The sequence below is a fragment of the Anopheles coluzzii genome, chromosome 3, assembly GCF_943734685.1.
Source record: "Anopheles coluzzii chromosome 3, AcolN3, whole genome shotgun sequence".
NCBI classification, from domain to species: Eukaryota; Metazoa; Arthropoda; class Insecta; order Diptera; family Culicidae; genus Anopheles; species Anopheles coluzzii.
Genome location: NC_064671.1, coordinates 70,716,527 through 70,733,875, shown reverse-complemented (window position 1 = coordinate 70,733,875; position 17,349 = coordinate 70,716,527). Strand labels below are relative to the sequence as shown.

At 46.6% G+C, this 17,349-nt stretch overlaps 1 protein-coding gene across 2 annotated transcripts in view; it reads left to right on the top strand.

The window, feature by feature from the left end:
• The first annotated feature begins 2,233 nt into the window (after positions 1-2,233).
• Positions 2,234-17,349, top strand: part of LOC120955232 (myosin-IIIb-like) — a 51,689-nt gene continuing 36,573 nt past the window's right edge. The window contains exons 1-2 of one of the 2 annotated variants that reach the window (XM_040375917.2): positions 2,234-3,952; positions 15,672-15,895. The gene's annotated coding sequence lies outside the window, so the exon portion shown is untranslated. The remainder of the gene's footprint in view (positions 3,953-15,671; positions 15,896-17,349) is intronic. The other variant, XM_040375918.2, reaches the window with a different exon arrangement.

Here is a 17,349-nt window from a genome sequence, read left to right as displayed (position 1 = left end):
GTGAATAACTATGGTTTGGTGTTTTGCTCTTGCCTGCTACCCCTTCCTTGGAAAACCCAACAAAGCATCACTAATGTCACGCCAGTTTGTGAGGTGTCGGAAGTCACAGGCATCAGGCGTGGTCTGTTTTTGTACAAGATTTTCGACCGTTTCGCCTCTAAAATTAACAAGACTCCCTCTGGAGAGGCGATATCATGTAATGTGTGGCAGTAATGAAAGAAGATGATAATGATTGCCTGGTGTGTGTCTCAAGTTTCCCTGTTTGATAGTGGAAGTAATAGTAGTGGAAGTAGTGGTACTCTTTCTCTCTCTCTATGTGTGTGACATGATGAGCAAAGGTAAGCAATTAGTGAAAAATTGATAGTGATTAGATAACGAAACTGCAACCATTAGGGATGTAGGCAGGAGGCTTTCACGCCGAACGGGGCCGTCGCCAGTCGGAACTTTGCTGACGTCAGTGGGTACGTACGGGGGAAGGTTCGCAAAATAAAAACCAAGTTAACTTGTAGAGCATAGCAAAGGGAATAAATTAAAAAGTCACCGCACGGAAAAAATATCCCAAGATATGAGATGCAATCACCGCGCCAACCTAATACGACCCAGGTGAGCAACGGAACTGTAGCGGCGCGAAGAAGCGCCAAGGTGTGCTCCACGGCAAATGACATAGTTTTTCGCGGTTGTCGCTTGTGTAAGGTAGCGAGAAAAAAAAATCACACAAAATCATACAGTCAGTTTTCTGCTGTGGCCCCGACTCTGTGTCGGAGGTGGCCGACCCGGTTCGCCGCAAACCGGTTCCGTTGACTGGTCTGGGGCCCGAGGAATGGCGGAAGCTGATGGCCAATGACACACTGCCGACGGCTCAACATAATCTGATAAGCTCGAGGAAGGAGAGGGATCAATGGGGGTGCGAGAGGGTAAAGAAGGGTGAAATAAACTTAACGCCACTTGCCACGGAAAATCGGAAAAATCGGGAACTCAGGGAACGTTAGTCGAGCTTGGTGGGTGTACCGTAGGCGAACGATGTAGCGGTAAATGAGAAAGTGCCGGGGTCCGCGAACACACTACACTCCGGGCACGAAAGGGTCCACAATATGGGGTCTGGATGCTGGCGCTGTTTGGATCGGGAGTCGGGAAGTGTGCGCACAAGAGGTGCATTCCAGCGTGAAGGAGTGTTGGCCTGTATGGCCCGGTGATGTGCTCGGGTGCCGCCGCCACATGCTGGTCAAACCGGTTGATCGGCACGTACCAGCGGCCACCGGAGATGCTCTTGTATATGGCAGAAAAACACGTAAACAAACGTGACCAGCTGAGTATGTGTGGCGATCGAGAGTGAGAGGCTGAGTTGATGGATGGAGAAGAATTCGGCACTTTACCAGATCAAGGTCCTCGTGGAATTGCGTGAGATCTTCGTGTATGAGGCTGTATGAGAATTGATAACTTCCGGTTTTGTTGGAGCTGGTGCGTTTAACTAATAGATAACAACAACACTGCCCAGTCTAGTCTGTTATAATGCTTTAAAAAGATTGAGATGTCTCAATTACGAGCAGGCGAATGACAGACGAAGAACTGCTGGAGACCCTTACTGGAGAATTGAGGTAACTCCTCAAGTAATCCGAGGGCGTTTTTTGATGATCTAGGAACGAGTTTTTTGTAGATCTTTTCCTGGTCAATTTATAACAATGATCCCAGAGAAACTCCAGTCTACAGGTGTTAGGAAGGTTAAGAAGATCTTGTAAGAGAGTGTAATATATTAAGACCAAACAAGAATGACTTTGGGAGCTACTTCTTGAAGTACTGAAGTTTGAAAAGCGTTCTTTCGGTTGGTTCAGCGTCTAGAGTCATACCAGATGTGAGCAGACCGGTAGAAAGTTCTCAAAACAATCACAACAGGCCCAGTCAGCACAGACCTCACCATAAGGTAAACAACAAATTGACAAGCCCTGACATACCCGATTCCGAGACGGTTGGTGCTCTCGCGCAGTTATGCACTATCTATGTGCTCTCCAATAAAGGTTGGTGTCTCTCTCGCTCTCTACCAACCCCCGTAAGCAGTTGCGGATAGTTTTGCGTACCGTTGGCTTACGCAGCTGTTTCTTCCCCCGAAAACGCTCTCAACCCTGCAGTATTCTCTCACCATAAGCATTACGGCGCAGCTGTGGCTCACTCGCCCAAGAGGGAGGCATGATGATTCTCCGCCTCAAACGACTCGAGTCGGCGCAAGAGCATACATTTTTCCATCGCGGTTTTTATTTCAACGAAGGCAACGTGACCGAACGGACGCGCGAGCGCATCGAGTGCGCGTGTTTTTTTTACGCTACGCAGCTCATTCGCATGAGCCCCACGTCATAAAGTTACCGCGTGTGTGTTTTTTGGCTTTTACCATCATTTCTTCGCCTTTCTATTGTTTATAGTTTGCGTGTGTGCGCCTCTGTGCCCGGTGTTCGGTGTTTGTGCGCGTGTATATTGGCCGCCGCGAAGAAGTCACCCCCGAGAAGAGTGATTGAGCGATCATTGTGCGCTGTCTGCGCACATGAATTGCACTACAGCGTAGTGCTGCTGCACCAGGGGCTTGAAGGAGGAAAAGCAAAGAAACACACAACACCTCCTGCCTCCTTCTGTGTGTGTGTGTGTGTGTGTGTGAGGGGTTGGAAGTACCTTTCGGGTGTACTTCCGAACTGTTTTCCCTCCGTGATCGTGCGTGATCTTCGTTTGCCGCAGATTGCCGTATCTTTCAGCGTTTTTTGGGCCGCACGCGAACCGCAACAATACGATCTCGAGCCCCCCGTCTGTGTGTTTGTCAAACTGCGTGCGAACCCTAAGTTCATCAGTCGAATGCTGTGGCTTTGGTACAAGACGACGCCAGAAGCGTATTAATTTGCCCGATTTCTATCACCAAAGATCGTTGCACTTGAGAGTGTCGTTCCCATGCCACAGGTCGTTACCGTGCTGTGACGTGCCAACGTGCTGATGGGTGGTGCTTAATGGTGGAAAAATAGCAATCTCTAGCAGTCGCAAAATACGTCCAATTTTCACGACAGTGCAATTGTTGTCACCCCCAAAACCACCTTCCCGGGCCGTTGTGGGCCGCCGCTACATCCGTGTGTGTGGCGTTTCGCAGGGGAAGAAGAAAGTTTCCAGCAGCTGATAAGAAAGCGCTACCACAAACAGTGCCCAATCGAGCACCTCTCGCGGTGGTAAATTTTCGGTGTGCAGCGAGTGTGTGCGTACGTTTGGTTGCCGATAAGTGGCGTTTCATGTCGTATAGACCGCGGCCCTCCGCGGGTTGTTTGCGGCGCACGGTGCGGCTCGCAGAGTGCGAAAACGTTTGTGTGTGAAGCACGGGGGGTGGTTGTCGATTTTCCCTTCCGAGACGAAACGCCGGCACCGCGTCGGGGTTAAGACGAAAGTGGCAAAAAAGGAAAACCCAAAGCGAAAATTAAAGCGTAACACGCCGAGGTCTAGGTCTTGCCCTTTTTGCGCCCTCGAAGTCGAAGCGAGCACGACGTGACCTTTCATTCTACCGTTCGTCCCCACGTTGAAGGACGAACCTGGTTCAGAAGAATTAGAAGAAGAAGTGTGTGTGGTGTTTAGTCACACCAGGTGAAGTGGTGCAGTGGTGCGCGCGATAAACAAACAGTGTTTGTGCTGCTGCTGCTTCCCCCTAGAGGTGTTGTTGTGTGTGTGTGTGTGTGTACCGCCACGTGTACCAATATCATCCTGCAGCTTCCGGTGGCATCGCTATCCGATGGTGGATAGCGCAAGGTACAACCGTACGCACGGGGGCCAACGATTCTCGTTTGCGCACTAATCGTGGGTGAGAGAGAGTGAAGCAAATTGGAAGAATGTGTTGTTTGGTTGTGTTGTTAAGGGCAAACGATACTTTAGACATTGTGTGGTGAGTCGAGTGAACAATATTTTATTTCTTTTGTTATGCTGCATCAGCGTTTGATGGGTAAGTAGAATCGTTTTTGGTGTTATATCAAGTATAAGAAAATTGTCTTTAATGTCCTCCATTTAAATTAAAAAAGTTAATCTAGTTGCGTCATGAACACATGACCTGTGTTGTGGTAGATCGAGGAGTCAGTCACTACTCCATGGATTTGCTCCAGAACATACGATACAGAACATACCTGTTTCAGAAGATACCATCAATCAAGCAAAAATTAAATTTGAATATTTCTACGTACATTTTACATCACTTCATAAAAAAGAAGCTTCAAAACCTTTCAACCTTCGCGGTGGGTATATGTTTCTCGGTCAGGAGCAAACTCAATTGATTTTTGGGCTCAAAGGTCGGGTTTTTTTTTCGCTCTTCCGTCGCAATGAAGCTAAGTAAAACTTCCCAACGACCTTCGAGGTATAACCGTTTGGGCACAAAATTGAAAAATGTAAATTTATCGTCCCCATTATCCCGCTCCGTACGGCGTCTAACCCGTTACCCGGGTGTGTTAAACATCGTCCAGCGTTCTTTTTTTCTCCTCCCTGTACCAAAGTGCTTTGGTACCTATTCCTGGCTGCAACCGGTCCAAACGAGGGAACCGGGGACGGCGCAAAATAAGATGCGAAACCCTTGCGGCGTCCCACGTGGATAATACCGTTCAGATCAGATTAAGTTGAACGATGCAAAGTTTATTCTATTCGTTACTTGCACAATGGATTTCCGTCCCTTTGCTGGCAGGCATGAGAGTGCGCTTCTTCGGGCTTGTGTGGGTCCTTTAAACTGCTCCCCGCTCTCCCTTTTGAAAGCGGATGTGCTATTAACAAAAAAAAAAAAAAAAAAAAAGCAGAAGCCAGAGCACCAACCGAGCCATCAAGCAAATGACGGCTTATAGGTTGGAGTGTGGGGTTTGTGGTGCAAACTCCCCCGTCGCCATTACTGGTCCCACTTGGCATGAAAGAAGTCGGTGACAATCGAGTTACGTGGCGCTCCTGCATTTACGGTGTACGGTGATACTCTCTCTCTCTCTGTGGGTAATATTTAATATCCGGATGAAGTAGTACAATGTGTATGCGTACGATAAGCGCTCGATCCCACCGCGTGCCTTTTGAGGATGGGTAGAATCTTTTTCCGATCGATTTATGCTACCACACAGCAACACAAAAAACGCACGAGATATTCCTTTACGAAGAGATAGAATCCGGGCTTTTCTATAGCCGACTAAAGAAGTGAATATGAGCACAAAGCGGCGTCAATGCAGTCGGGCACAATGGCACAATATGATGCCTTCCAGCGGGATGAGAGACTTTCCCGCGAGTCCATAGTTTGTGCTCGGTACACTTTTCCTGCCAACCGGAATATTGGTTGCATTTCGTCTCAAAAAGCTCTTTAATCTAATACCACCACCACCATTCTCATTCTCTTGCCAGGTGTCTGTGCACGAACATAATTCTCAACTGCAGAAACTTCCACGCGGGGGAAAGCATGTTACGAAGAACGTTTTAAAGACCGGTAGCAAATTGAATTTATCAGAGCGTACACAGCTGTGAGTGCCGGCTGATGATGATCTCATGATTCGTTGTGCAATTGTATCAAATCAATCAAGCAAACTCATCGCCGATCACTTACAGTTACGGCGCACGGAACGGTTTCCCTAACCAGAGCCGCGACTGGAGTTTGGAGTTTTTGGAGGAACATTTGTAACACTTCAGTTCCCGGAGCCACAACAAAAAATGCATCGAATCATTGCAACATCCAAAGAATGCAGCTCAAAGTACCGGTCGAGCTATCGCGTGTAGAAACCCCGCGCTTCCAGCACGTACCGGTTACGGAATTGTGTGCCGTTCTGCAGCAGTGCAGTGGATGCATGACCAATACATTTTTTAACGATTGTTTTTTTCTTCTTTTTCTGCTCCAATCACATTCCGAGAGGAATCTATTGTTGTAGCAAGCAAATCCCAAGCTGAGTAATCGTATCTTGAGCTGTGGCGTGGCTTGCGATGAAGATATCTAGTGTTTGAATAGGGTCGAATGACTGAGGGGCGTGTGGGTAGCGAAGAAATAGCAAAAAGGAAAAATAGAGACATCTTCCGATCCAGCTCTCTGTGTTCTGTAGGGAACTGTTGGTCGTCTGGACAACTCTCTTGCATGCGACATGATGAGCGTTCCGATGAGTGTTCGCCTGATTGTCGACGATATTCTCAATCATGACGGCGAAAGTAAACGAATGGATTGGAAGTCCGAGAACCCAAGTGGGCCCGAGATGCATCGTGGCATAAATTTAAGCAAGCCCGCATTCGAATCCCCGGCTGCATTTTAATGCACGGGCACGAAAGAGATCAAACCAATAAAGGCGAAGAAGGGAAACAGAATCTCAGCAATTCCGACTGTTTAGAGGCTGATGGAGGGTTCTCCGGGGGATCAAATTTAATATTTTGATAGTTTTATTTTCGCCCTCTTGTCGCTGGGGTCCAATATTGGAGTGCTGTGTAGTCAAATAAGCGGGGAATTAGTTACTTCCGTTTCTTTTTTGGTCGTTTGATTTGAATTTCTCTCTTGTGATACGCTTCGCCGACCATGCGGGTGCAAGGGTTGACGAAAACTAAGCAATGGGAGTGAGCACTTGTGATAAGAGAACGTAAAGATATGATTTTAACACAAAATTGTAAAAGCGAAAAGCATATCTGTTGAAGGAAACATATAAAAAATAGAGACTTTTCATAGAAAGTCTAAAGTAAACAAACACGGTCCCTGACGCTGTGCATCTGTATTGTATGCAGCTCGTGAGGTTTGTTATGCCATTACACATAGTCATGATGTTGTGTCAGCTTGGGCTGTGGAGGAAAGCAATATATCACAACCCGATTGTTGATGTACGGCTGCCCAAACATTTGGAGCGGCATAAAATCCAGAAGCTAAATGCAGCAAATGCCGCTGAATCCACCGTTATGGTCAGCCCGAAGTTAGTTCGATGGAACTCCCGATTTCGGAGGCTTGGGATTTGGGGGAAGCTACACGGGTCTGGTCAAAGCAAAGCCGATCGATTATATAAACAATGACGACTGAATCCTCTCTCCCTGATCGCTTATGCAGTCACGAGGCAGTCGGGTGGGGTTTCTGTGGTTGCATTATTTTATGTTTCCAATGTTCCACAAACCTAGCGCTGAGAGAAGGTTGGCGTTGGAGCATGTCGAGGATTTCCTAGAAATAATGTTCGATGGAAGAGTCCAGATAAAAAAAAACCCCAATTGCATGTTGCATATCGGACTGTTTACCCGAACGTTCTATTTGTGTAGAACCTATCGGAAAAGGATTATGAAGAACACATGTATCGGCATGTTCTTTTGGTAAATTCCAATCCGATAATGGTTATGCTGAGTAAACAGAAATAAAAATTAATATCGAAAATGAAATGCACATTCCCGTTATGTCCCGGACTTTCGAGCGAGCAATATTGCAAAGCATCGACAGCACTCAACTGATGAACAGGAGTGCTTAGAGCATAGGGATTCATCGTCGATCGATATTGCGCGTGGTAGGGACACCTACGCTTGTCACGGACACTGCCGGAAACGAGTAACGGAAACGCAGCCTGTGAACCCTGAAAATTGCCCTCGGCCTAATCGACTGGAACGCTTCAATGGTTGAAGTGTCCTGTGTGTCTATGTGGTGGATACGATTTTCCACCCATTTTTGCGATTTCTCATTTCCAGCTCAATCAGGATGACAGCCTTTTTCGTGTTTCCTATGTCGTGTTTTTTTTGTTGTTGTCTATACGCAAATGAACATTCAGCGGAAATGTATGTACACACGTACGCATATGTTACTGTTCGCCACCGCCCAATGGCGCATCTGCAATCCGGAAAGTCTGAACCAACCTACACGCGGACATTGTTGCGTACTTGCGTTGGTTTACCTTCTTTTTTATACCGATCCACCAGTAATTTGAAGTTTCGGCAAATGTGTTCCGCGCTATCTTTTCCCCAAGCGGTAGCCGTGCGATGGAGAGTTCGCTCTGTCCGCGGTTGATTACACACCGGACGCATGTTTGCGTCCGGTGTACTAAAACCGTGGTGGAGAAGGACGGGACAAAAACTAACGAGTTGTAAATAAAATATCCCTAACTCAACATCTCATCGGAAGCCTGAGTGGGAAGCCTGAGCTTCCACATAGGCCTTCTATTGTGCGGAAACTGAAATTTATGAAAGCGGATCCGAAACATGTGTTACTGCATCGAATGTGTATGCAGTGGTCATGTTTTGTAAAGGAAATTGCAGAAAAAAGCTCCAATACGCGCGAGGACGCTATTGTTCCGAAATGGAGTGATATGGAATTTACTCATGCGGGGGTAGTAATTTTTCATTTCGAACATGTGGGTTTTACCGACGTGAAAAGGATGTTTTCTGTTTTAATAGACCTTCGACTACATTTTGATACGAAGTGCAATCAATATTGGTAGTCTATGTTTTGTACATTACGCTTCCGGAAGCTTGTTCCTGGACCAAAGCTCTCATCTTCGTCTGTGCGTTTCTTACACTGCAGCAGAAAGATCCAACAACCAAAGCCATCAAGTGCAAAGTCGATAAAAGAATTCGCAAAGGGTTTTGTCACATTGTGTTCCCTTCCAGATGCGAATATTTATGAAGTGTTAGCATCAAAAGCCAAAAAAAAAAGTCTTACTTTCCACATGATGACAGCATCGGTCTGAATTTTAGTTCCTCGAAGCGTCTTATATCTGCAACGAACGACAGCTTGAATATTTCACCATCCCATTACGGCGAAACCATTCAGCACATCAGCACATTAGACTGGGTAGATCTAGTGTCTAGTGTGACTTCTTGAGTCAATAAAAAGAATCAAAGTTTTTGCTTTCACTCGATTGAGCTCCTTTAGCGAACGGGAGCACAGTGTGTTTGCATGTAGACACTAGTCCAAGGATTCAGTTTAAAGTTTCATTTCTTTGCGCACACATTGTCTGATAAAAAAGGGGTTGGAATATTACATTCAAAAGCTGCTGCATCATCAACATTCTTCTCCGAAAAGATATTCGGCTGCCTTTAACGGTTCGCGCCAGTAGAGATGGTTGTGTCCTTTTGGATTTTGGGAATATGGTAGCACAATCAAGTTATGTGCATATGTATGACGTTGGGATGGGTATGAATTGAAGATGTTTGTCTGCCCATTTACCAACGGGCTGGTGGTACCAGTTGCATTCGATGAAGTTTTCTGTCGGCAAACGGTGTGCAAATGATGGGAGTCGATAAGGCTTTCGGAATTCGGAGAGTGGATTACATGGTCGAATTTCGCTCCAGTGAAACGGCAAACACAAACTATGCGATGTAGCTCGTTTGCATGGCGACACACCATACGTTGCAATCGATCAAATCGGGCGTGTTGAAGTGGATCCGGTCGTCTCGCGAGAGCAATATTTGACATGCAAATAGCTTAACACTGTTACACATGAGGCTGAGGAGGTCGCGATCTAGACGCAGTGCTTCCGGTAGTGTGAACACTTTGAGCATCGTCAAACATTTGCATACATAAGGGGAATGAAATATGTAGCCCTCGTATGACACCGTTCTTTGCAATGTGCTACATAGTGTGTGATACATGATGGATTATTTATCCTCCTGCACGGGTCCTTGAGCGTTGGAGACGTTGACTTAGGTTGCTTAGGAATAGATCTAAGTGTTTACTTCCACGCGAGTCTCATCTGTTGGTTTATTTATTCTGCAATTAAAATAGTAAAGCAATTAATAATTAAAGCAACTTCACAAAAATAACTATGTTAAGCTCTCGTGCAAACCCATGCCTGAAACGGGTCATTACGACACGTTAGTCTGTTTTTACCACTGCGGGGTGTTTTTTTTTGTTTGCCACCGATTATATCAGCTTTGGCACACGAGAAATTCAGCTGGCACTTTTGGCGCAAGTATGTCGACCGATTGCGAAAAAAAAACACTCTTAAAACCCTTGCGGACATGTGCGATGTTTTCCGAATTTCCTGGAGTCGTGTCGGTTGGGTAACTAGACCGTCCGCGGACCCGACGCTGCCCATGCGCCACGAATCTCTGCCGGAGTGGATGCTCGTACCGGTTGCGTGAAAGTTGTTTGTGACTTTGTTCCCTAGCGTTCGCCCTCTTCAAATCAGGTGCACCTAAATCGTGGTTAGTGTGTTCCGTTTTTTTTGTTGGCTTCGGTTGCATGATGCGTGCTGTGCGACCTGGAGCAAAGTAAACTAGGTCTCTCCCGCTCTGTGTGCCACTGTGCAGAGCAACGGTCAGCTCTGGTGGAGTTATTGGATTAGAGAGAAAAAATGGAAGAAATTCATTGTACAGAAAAATCTTTAAGCGGGTAAAACCCAATGCTCGACGAAAAATGTTTGAAATGTATGTGATGCTCTGGCTAATGGGAAGCCATTTTCACACATTTATGAGTATCGTCTGTGGGTTGTTGGTAAGAAAGCGTTCCAAAAGCCAAAAACCTATCGCACGCCAGTTCTCTCCACCATTAGTGTCGTTTAGATGAATGATAACAAATCGTAGCCAAGTATGGCGATACGTTTTTCAATCACCAGCCAAAGTTCAAAGCGTTCATTTTGGTAGGGAATGTGGATTTCATATATTCATGAAAAACGCTCGGTGAGAGTGTTGGAGTTGGTGTGAATTGGAAAGGTTTTTTTTTCGGAGGGAATAAATATTCATGCAGAGGTGCGTCACTGCATGAAAGTAACAATCGAAACTGATAATCTTTTTTTTAGTTTGCTGCATGTGGTGGCAGATAAAAGCAAACTCTTGGTTCCGTTTTTGGTTGTAGACATAAATTCATTCCTTAACTTCTTCAATGTAATCGAAGGCATTGTATATTGTGTTCCTAAATCTGTCTCTAGTAAGATCTAGTACTTTATTTTGTAAGACAGCTTTATTTCAAAAGAATGAAGATCTGATTACATAGAATACAGCATGTCTATCTATGAGACCGTTGGTTCCTCCTTCAGGTCATTCAGAGACATCTGTTCTTCGCGCGTTTCTGATTGACCTTCAGCACAGTAATTCTGGAGATAATTAATTATCGTTCAAAGTACCACAGAGCTAATTGAAATCATTGATTGGTCCCGTTGGGATAATCCAATTAACCATTTTGAAAAATACATCAGTAGCAACTAAGCTACAACGGGATGAACCGCTAACGAAATCAGTCGACCTTGACGGCAAACCTTGAGCCTATCATCGGTAGACTTAACGGACATTTTACCGCCAGCAGGAACTGAACAGGAACGCTAGGGAGAAGGAAAAAAAAAGTATTATAACAGCTTTTGCTCCTCAACCATAGGATGTTGTGCAATTTCGTTATCGGATTCCCAACATCCGTTGCCCAGAGTTTGCCGTTTGATGTGGTAGAAAGTAGCCGAAGATGATCGTACGCGCCTCATTTGCTGCCCACGGTTTTACCCCCGTGATGATGTCGCGCACGGCTTTGGGAGATGTTTTTCTTGTTTTAAATTTATTCACTTCCCCTCGGCTGGCGGAAGATCGCAGTGGCTCACGGTGGTCTGATCGCGGAGCTGCCGGAGCTAAGTGTCACTTTCACGAAGCCACAACCCGAGCGAACCTCATCAGGAGAAGAAAGCTCATCAGTGAATTTAAATAAGACAATCAGATTCGACAAACGATCCCAATCTATTGGCTGTGGCGTGTGTGGTGCTGTCACGATCATCTCCGCCATTTGATTGTGGATTAATGACGTTTGTTGGCGCACATTTGCGCCGTGCCAAACCAAAATTCAATCTGTTTGGGGCGCCGCTCTAATTCGATCGCCGGCGGGGGTCAATATGAGAACCCCAGCAAATGCGCGGTTTGCGATCTTGGCGGATCGGTTGGGCTCCTGGGACGTAGAGGAGTGCTACTTCAACACCAAAACCCGCGAGGAAATGATTTCATTTCGAATCACACTCGCGACGATTAGTTATGGAAGGATGCACGGGCGAAATGTGGCTCGATGTTTGAGGAAGTACGGCACCGGAAAGGTGCACATGCGGTGCATACGTACATCGTCACAATTGAATGCGTTGCGACACATGCTCGTAGATCAAGAGTTAGAAAGAGAGGGAGAGGGCACACATCAGCCCGCCGGTACCGCTGCTGGGAGGTGATGGGCAGTGGGTAGGATGATTGATTTTGCATACCATTTCACTTGGAAAACGTTTCCCCCTCGGCCAACCCATGCAATAGCGGCGCCTGGAGAGAATCAAGTGCCCACGGGCTTGACAACTCAACCGGCGCGGCGATCGATTGGATGACTTTCGGTTTAAATTGCAATTTTGCAACAAACGCTTCAGCTTCAGCACTGGGGGAAGCGGATAAAGTTTCCATTCTCGCCCGGTTATGTTCGTTCCTCGCGCTTCTTCCCCTGCCGACGTGTTCATCTATCGAGTGTGAAGAATTTCCGCCCATCGTGTCTCGTCGCCCATCCAATCGGAAATTGGGAAATAGGGTTTTCTGCAGTGCAGTAAATTTCGTCGCATTTTCGAAGCTTAACTGAAGCGTACGCAGCAGCGAAGGCAAGGGGTAGTGGATGTGTCGGATGCACTTGTGCCAGGGCTTCCGAAATTTATGTGTTTATTGAAATACGCGCTTACGGATGAGCTGTAAAAAGGGGGGAGGAGGGAAATGGTGATTTCATGGCACGTTATATTTATTGTACCGCGTTTGATGTGTCCAAAAATTTTCGGTGGGGGTTTGTGGTAGCTACCACAGCTATGATCAATATGCGATGAAGTTACCGCAAAAGACTAAGATTAATAATGATTAAATTTATTGGTCAAATGATGGTTTAAGGTTTTATCTTTGCCTCGGGCAAACGGAAATTGTTGGTTTAAAATTAAGCGCAGATGAAATAGCAAGATAAAATAGCAACGCTTTTGCGCGTTGGCTAGATTACATAAGCTCGGTGCTCGGTATGCTGCACAGTAGCGTTTAGCGCTATCACAAAACAAAGCTAGATTTATTAGCCATCCAAAACTGGGCTACATGTATGTGGAGCTCCCTCTGTTGCCCTAATAAATCACAACCATCCCCGTTCGTTTCTCACGCGCAAAACTTAGTGAAGTAAGTCAGTGAACAAGCTATCATTCATTTCGTGTATTCGGTCAATTTTTGCTCGAAATAATTTGCAATGATGAACCACGGAATGCACCACTCCCACCGCCTTCGCCACGTCGGCAGGTGCAACGGATTGAGCCCCACCGCGCGTGAGTCCTCGCGCATCCATCCCCTCCGGCGCACCCACGCGAGATGTGGGTTGCAAATTTACAAATTTGCATAATTCATTTATGTAAATCGTTGGCGCGTGGACGGACGGGTCGGGCCGTCCCTCGGTTCGGGCGAAAGCGCAGTCAAATCGGGGCTCGGGTTGTGGTTTTTTTTCACCTCCCCGATTGTCGATTTCACTGTGGCCTTCTCGCCAGTGCCCCACCGGAAAGGGGAATTAAAGAGGGGTGGAGTGGGAAATAGGAAGGATTACTTTTGTTTTCCTACCGTCGTGGCTCGTGAGACCGCGGCCAAAGTTGGCCTAGTAGTAGAAGAGTATCGGATGCCGGTTGTGCCGGTGGAAAGCTTAATTGAGATTTGCAAAAGGAAGAATAATAATCAATACAGCCCGGTGGGGTATTATTTTGACCGGTGCAGAGAAGATCTGCAGCTGCGTGGATGGATGGGATTTTTGTGATTTTCCGTTTCACAAGGAGGACGTACTATGGTGGCACCGAGAAGCTGATCAATATTTGGTTGCATGAGAAAATGGCAGTGAAATTTGCCACAGTGAAAGCCTGGGTTTTCATTTCACTGGGAGAATATACCCACTGATTTACAATACGATTCACATTAAGTATCTTGTCATCTTGTGAAGGCCTTTGAAAAATAATTAATTGATGTCATGATAGGCAGATTGTCATTTTTGGGAATATTGGAGTTTATATGTAGTTGACGTTTTTGGGACCTCTTCTATCAGCAACTGAATAAGAGAACACGAATGTAATACACCCAGTGAATGCAATTCTGCTGCAAACTTGTCGAAGGTACCATGTCATGTCCACAACAACAAACACCTCCAAAAAAACACAAAACTGTCAATTCGACTGTCATGCATCCCCCAGTGCCTATCAATCGATCAATCAAGTGTGATGCGTGCCACGTCGGAAAGGAATTTGTTCTTGCCACCCCGGGGGTACTGCAAGCTATCAATGTCACCGTGGCCGTGAGGTTCCGTCCGAAACGTACCCCATCAATTCAGTCAATTCTTCCGGACATCCGAGTAGCGCGTAAACCGGCCGTTGGTATCATTTTCGGACGTCTGCCGGACAATGATTGATGCTATGGTGGAAAGAGCGATTGAGCCGCCTCTGATCTTTAGTTCCTCAGCAATTTCAGGCTCTCTAACCATTGCTTAGGTGCTCCAACTGGGTGGGTGGAGACTCGTCAACATTTAAGACGGTAAATAATGATTGGAAGATGAAGGGTCACGTTGTGCGATCATCTCCGTTGCTTAGAGCCGCGTTTGAAGCCAGGGTCTAGCAATTATTATTGTTGGACATTGGAGCAGGATGGGAACGAATCAAATTGGGAATTGCTGTTGCGTTTTGTGCAGCAATGGGAGAGAAGCGAAGGTTGATGTCACGGAAATTGTCCAAATGTAGCTATTAACAGCTTTTTTTTTAAGTTCCAGTTTGGAAGAGTCATTCAAGATCTCATCCGTCAAAGTATTGACGTGTTTCTAATTTAGAAATAAATGTCTACCACAATGAAACATAATATCCCGAACCGGGATGTGCTCTAGTTTCTCATGGAACTGAGATCGTTCAGGTTTTCCCTCATCAAAATTAACTCGCAAACCCAAACACCGATTGCCCAAAAACTGGCTGTAAATGAGAGACGTAGTTACTTGCTCCACGGGACGAGGAATTGATGGATAGAAAACAAAAACAAACCAGAATTCACATTAGCGCCTGGGCGTGGCACTTCCGGAACGGTGACGAAATCGGGCTAAAATTAAGCCCCAAAAGTGAAGGAAAGCCTGCGAACCGCCAATCGGAAAGCCAAGGCCAATCGGACAGCCCGAAAACGACCAAAACCCACCACCGTCATCATCGGCCGTGACATTGATGGAGGGAAAAAGTGAGTCAAATTCGGCGTACAAAAGTGTAAGATATTTTATTCATTGTGCCCGGGTACTCAATGGCAGCGTTTCCCAGCGCAGCAGACAGCGGGCAGCTTACCCTTTTCGGTTGTCTCTACAGAAAACGGAGAAAATGGGTTTTCTGTGTAAGGGTCGTTACGAATGAAGCGGGGGTCCACTTTTTGGACAGTGTCGGTGCGTTGTTGTTGTTGACTGCGAACACGAGTTTGTCACGGTTTTCCGATAATTTCCCTCTCAAATCTCACAGTCGTTAAGGGGCTATGGCGATGCATTTCATCTCTTCCGAGCTTACCGTGACCGTCATTCGGGCTGGGTCGCTGACCGAGTGCTACCGATGCAACTCGCTGAGAAAGCGTTGACATTGATTCCAGTGCCGCGATGTTTGTTTCATTTTGTGTCAAATTGGCTCATTACGAGCTCACATTACCGGGGCTACTGTGCAGCCGCTGTTCCGATGGCTGAGTCACAGTCTTCTGTGCCACTACTGCTAGTAGCTGTCAGTTAGCTTATGTTGCGTTTGTTCGTTTGTTTTGTTTTCTAGCACGTCCGTGTGCTGTCGCCGAGCCCTGGTAGCATGGGTCGCTGGAGTGCAGCAGCGAGAACTGACATCGGAGTGACCTTGTACGGGGGAGCAGTCTACGGCCGGGCAGCTGACAGCAGTGGGAGGAGGAGTCGTTGAAGAAGAGTCAAACAGCGGTGACAGCGTAAACAGTGTTTTTGACGTCTAGTACGTCAACGGCGTGTAACGGAGTAACAATTTTAAAGGTAAGTGTATTTTTGGAGATAAGTAGTTTGCGTCTGACATAAATGCAAGAAACAATTCTTACTGTAGTAATGGCAGGGCAACAACCTGCAACCTGAACTCGGCATGCGAAAGCCAATGTTGATCGATCAAAAGATTTCTCCGCTGCTTTACAACGCACATAAATTGCTTTTTCCAGGGAGTGTAAACATTATTTTTATACCGAATTAAACACGTTCGGCTCGTAGCTAATGATGCACATTGGACCTTCCGCGCCTCGTGTAGAAGCAACGGCCATGATCATTAATCGAATCAAAAAGGGCATGAAGACGAAGAATAGGAGCCTGTTCCGCTGTAGATCATCATGCGGGAACGCGAGAAAATAAAATAAATCAACAGTAGGCACGCCGCTGGTAGCCGAAAAGCTTTCTGCGGGCGCCGCCACCGTTGTTGTATCATTAGATATCTTCAGCTAGATATGTGGGAAAGCACAGAGTGTTCTAGCGGCATGTCAGAAGAAATCATGCAAATGATTGCGATTCTACCTGCTTCGCGAGGTACTTATTCTGAAACTGTACTTTCCACACAGAGAGCACGATGTATGCAGATATGGCGGGTCTGCTGTATGGTAGCCTGGCATGGATCACCGGTTGAGTCATGCCATAAGCGGAAGAACATCCAAGTCGGTTCCAGCCATGCCCCTGGTGCTGTGGCAATTAGGCAGATGAGCTGCTAACTTCCCAGACCACGCTGGTTGTGCTGTACTAACGAACACGGGCATAACGGAACTGCACGGTAACGTGGTTCTAGCAGCTCTAGACGGGCCCGTTCGGCTGCGCTAACTTGATTAAAATCTTGTGCGCTTTTACACGCAAGATTTACCCCTGTGCTGCTATTTCGCTTCCGTTGGATCTAACGTTGTGTCTAGCTCGCTTGCCTGCTTATCGCCTGCCAGTATTTCTAGCGGTAATGTCTTACTTCTATTCCCGGTAAGTTCAGTGACATTGGGTAAGTGCGAAAAGCCTCCCCACGAAAAGACACCTGAACTCTCCCTGCTTGATTCTCCCGAATCTTGATAGAAACCGCGACAGATTGCGTTAGTGAGTACGACTAGTGAGCTTACAATTAGGATGCTTTAATTAAGCGATGCTTGTTATCAAGCACTTCAGAAGTCAGCTAATGGGGAGTAGCAAGAGGCTTGTTTGTGACTTTTGGACCCTTCTCCGTCATCTCAGCCGCCGCGCGTGAGGCGCCATATCCACCGGTACTTGTGCGGAAAGCTCTCCTGACCGTTAGTGAGCTGGCGGGCTGACGGCACACACGTGCCTACCAAGCGTAACAGTTAAGAAAAAAACAACAACAAAAGGCACTCACACACACACACACGATTCCTCGCTGAGTTGGCTTTCTAGGTTACGGCAGCTCCCTTCCTGCGGATACTCCTCTTCCGAGTACCATCTCATCTTTCTCTCTGTGG